Source organism: Ranitomeya imitator, chromosome 4, assembly GCF_032444005.1.
Source record: "Ranitomeya imitator isolate aRanImi1 chromosome 4, aRanImi1.pri, whole genome shotgun sequence".
Lineage (NCBI taxonomy): Eukaryota > Metazoa > Chordata > Amphibia > Anura > Dendrobatidae > Ranitomeya > Ranitomeya imitator.
Genome location: NC_091285.1, coordinates 460,176,788 through 460,180,844, shown reverse-complemented (window position 1 = coordinate 460,180,844; position 4,057 = coordinate 460,176,788). Strand labels below are relative to the sequence as shown.

At 41.7% G+C, this 4,057-nt stretch overlaps 1 long non-coding RNA gene across 1 annotated transcript; it reads left to right on the top strand.

Annotated features, from left to right (window-relative positions):
* The first annotated feature begins 2,763 nt into the window (after window positions 1-2,763).
* Window positions 2,764-3,706, top strand: LOC138674202 (uncharacterized). Its single transcript, XR_011320527.1, has 3 exons — window positions 2,764-2,833; window positions 3,406-3,460; window positions 3,562-3,706. It is a non-coding gene; the product is annotated as an uncharacterized lncRNA (long non-coding RNA).
* The last annotated feature ends 351 nt before the right edge of the window (window positions 3,707-4,057 follow it).

The window sequence follows — 4,057 nt, the reverse complement described above, 5'->3', positions numbered from 1 at the left end:
GCTTCACGATGCGACAGCTTATGTACAGCAGCGTGTTGTTCAGATCATAATAATAATCACCGCTACCAGATATGTAAAACTCCAACGGTCCATTGTCTGACAGAGCAGCAACCGGCTGTACTTCTACAAATAGAGATTTCTCGATACTTGTTTGAGTCAGTGGTACGGCAAAAATATCCAGTTCAGATTTTGCGCCCTCTACAGAAGCATCATGCAGGAAAGCCATGGTAACTGATTAGAAGATGTCGTCCGCAGAGCGTCTTACTCGTTTCTGACGGGGCCGTCTCTTGGATGTAGTTTTATTCATGAGCATCGGCGGTAAAGGAGGGCAAACGCGCCGCTTTCTTTTTTGGGCTTTTTTAGCGACATAGATTATCCCAGATCCGTCTTGCTGGGTTGGTGTATTTATCCTTTTCATAAGGGCCGTCGATGCTGATGTCACGGCATCTGCAGCGATGTTCCGGGCAGCCGTCCGAACGTGTGGTTTTACTAATTCTAAGCCTTTTCTGAAAAGCGGCACGGCGCGACGAAATAAGCCTTTAAATAGTCCTGCCAGTCCAGAGCCATACATGTACTCGCTCCCGCGGAACCCCTCTAGTCCGTGCCCCGACTGGGCAGTATAGTAGCGGGCATAAACAGCAGGATCTCCACACACCCTTTGAGACAACATTTTATCGTGTCAATGCTGGCGAGGTCTAAAATGTAATCGCACTATACACTTGCCGTATCTGAATTTAACCGGCGTGCCCTGGTCCGACATGACTGTAATGTTTATGGAGTCAAAGTGTTGCTTGCACAGCGGTATGTAATCGGGCCGTGAGTAGCGCACCGTGACAATATCATTATCATCGCCGCTAACTTCTACGGTTCGTAGCAGTTGAACGTAACTGTCACCTACAAGTTGATGTTGAATTATATCAGTGTATACAAAAAGCGAATAAAAACCAGCCTTTGAATCGGGGTAAAAGCGGCGATTCCACGGCATTAAAGCAACGGGGGAGTCATCGACGGTCTGCAGTCCGAAAATAAATTTTAGCTTAGTACCCAGAGCAAACTGTATAGGGGATGGGTCGGTCAGGATCACCTCGCGGTGTAGTTCATCATACCGTATTCTGTAGGCAGGCGTAGATAAATACAGCTCTTCTATTCGGGCATTGACCGCGCCAACTAGCTTAGGAATGGACGAGTAAAATCCTGATTTTATGTGATACTGTACTAACGGTTCGCCGTGTTTAGCCGCGTAGAAGCTCCCTTCAAAAGCATCAAACGTGTTCCACGTATGGGGGTACTGTATTTCCGTTAACGCCACCTCATAATCTGCCGAAAGATGAACGGCCCGCGCTAACTTGGTATTGTACTCAGATATTGTGTTTTCAGGGTAGATTTTAATTGACGAATTACTGGGTAATGTCACGAAAAATGAGCCCGCTTCCATGGTTATATATCTGTCAACTCCGAGGTCGGGATCCAACTATTGAATTTTTCGGGGTAGCCCAGCCATTTGACAAAGCAGTGACTCACACCTCTGACACGTTTTTTTCTCAAAATTTTTTCTACTCTGTAGACACGATCCTCATCCATAGGTATTTTTTGCAGCTCTTCCTTATAAAATGACCCCTCTACAGGCTCCCCGGCTAAATCACTGATTTTATAAAGGGGTTTATGAAATTTATTGGAGACGGCGGTAATTAAAAAAATCTCTTCGCTGTATGTCTTCTCATAGCCCTTACAGAAGGGCGATTTATAGCGCGATATTCTCACATGAGAGCCAACCGTTAAAGACGGTTTAATCGGTTTATTAGTAATAGTAGAACTGTAAATATTGCGCCAGATTTGCATCACGTTTCTCTCTGACACAGACGCGGGACTACAGCGGATCGTTGAGTGGTACGTATGGTTGTAGCTATGCAGTAAATCCGGTAAAATATCAATATACCTAAAGGTATTATGATGCGTAAGATAGCGCCACATACGGGTTTTTAATGTGCGATTAAAACGCTCGACCATAGCGGCTTTTACATCATTGTTTGTAAAAAAGTGATGAATATTGTGCGTATTACATAGTTGCTTGAGTGATGAATTTATAAATTCTTTGCCGCGATCCGTCTGCAGTTTCTTCGGTATGCGCTTATCATTTTGAAATGTTAATTCGAACGATCTGGCGACACTAGCGCCTGTCTTGTTTGTCAAGGCCACGCACCATGCGTATCTCGATAGAACATCAATCACCGTCAGGATGTATTTGACATTATCATTTTCCCTTGAATAGTCAATTAAACTTACGAGATCCGCCTGCCACTGCGCATCAATGGCCGAGACGTAAATTTTATTTGTCAAAAAGCGTTTTCTAGCAGGCTTGTGTAGCGTGTAGGTGTCTTGCTTATTCAACCAAGCAATAACATCAGATTTCTTTATGCCGCGTGCTCTTGCAGATCTAAATAATTTGTCAATACCCGAGAATGATCCGGGTGCCTGGCTTGTAAAATATTGTTTTTCTAATATGGCATCATACGATTTAGACGTCATGATTGATTAAAATGATTGTGGCTCGTTAATCAACAGCCTGCTTCTTTCAGAAATTCAGCTGTATAAAAATTCCTGTTTTAATCCGGCTATATCATGCGTGAGTTAATGCATGCATTAATTGCATGTATGGTTGTGTTCTGGGTGTTAACAGAAGGCGTGTGATGGGCGTAACTGGGTGTGTTTCTGGGTGTTAACAGGTGAGCTGATTTCTGACACTCAGGATAAATACAGCTGACTGTCCCACTACAGTACATCAGACATTCACCAGAAGTCCGACTAGACTAAAAAAAGCAGAGCTATTCTAAATGTAAGTATATATGCCAGTTGTCTTATTATTCGCAAATGCTTAATTATATTTAACTATGCATCTCTAAACCATAATTAAGGGTGTTATTTGTTTAATAAGTTAGTGTTATACTGGAGGATAGCTGCATATTTAGTATCGTTGTATAATATAGTTTTACTGCATAAAACATATTCTGTGGTACATAATTAATATAGAAAGACTTATCCGCGGGCAACTATTATAACATAATTTATGTAATACAGTAGTTAATAACTGTTAATACGCCCTAACTAGCGCCTGCAGCGCTTACTTACTACATGTGTTTTGTTTAACATAGACATATTTATAGTCATATTTATACAGTAGCGGTATATTTAGTGGGGCTGTGTAATATAGTTTTACCGCATAAATCATATTTGTGGCGCATAATTAATATAGAAAGACTTAGCCGTATTACCCATGATTTGCTTAGTATAAGAATATTTATACACGGGCCGCAGTTTTATTTGGTGTGTATATAAATGAGCTTGACGAGTGGTGGTGTGCGGTTAATATAGATTGCGCAAAAAATTTACACAGATAATTTATTTTAGATGGAATCCCAACATTTTTCGGCTTTTTCCAGTCAAGTTGCGGATTCGGTATTCGGTATGTTTCATGATTTATATACATGTATCTGTTAGTGGCCCATTCTAAGTAAGGATTGTTTTATATATTATCTTTATATTGTTTATTCTTTCTTGTTTAAGATGAATTAATCAGGACCATCCCCGATAATCTAGATGAATTTACCAGGAACACCCCCGATGCTGTAGATGAATTTATCAGCAACTACAGCGATGATTTTTTAAACGGCTTCAGCGTGCCTACTCTGGAGTGTGATACACCTGGAGCTGAGTATAGTAACACTAATGCAGGTGTCGCTGCTGTGTGGGATTTGACTCAGGGCATCATAGGTGCGTTGTGTGACTGCTGTGTATGTATGTGTGTGTGTGTATATAGCTTTTAAGTATTTAGACGTGTAAATATATATATTAATTCTTTACAGATGTCGACATGTTTCCAGAACCAACCACCACGGAACACAAGCAGCCGCCTGTTGAGGAACTGATGTACCAGACCCCCACGCCGAGAAACAGCCCTGATTCTAGAGCACCTAAAAAACAGCTCGGACCGGCGGGCAAAAAAGGGAAAGGTGAGAATCGTATGAAAAGTTTTTTGCACAACCGCTCTGCGAAAATCCAC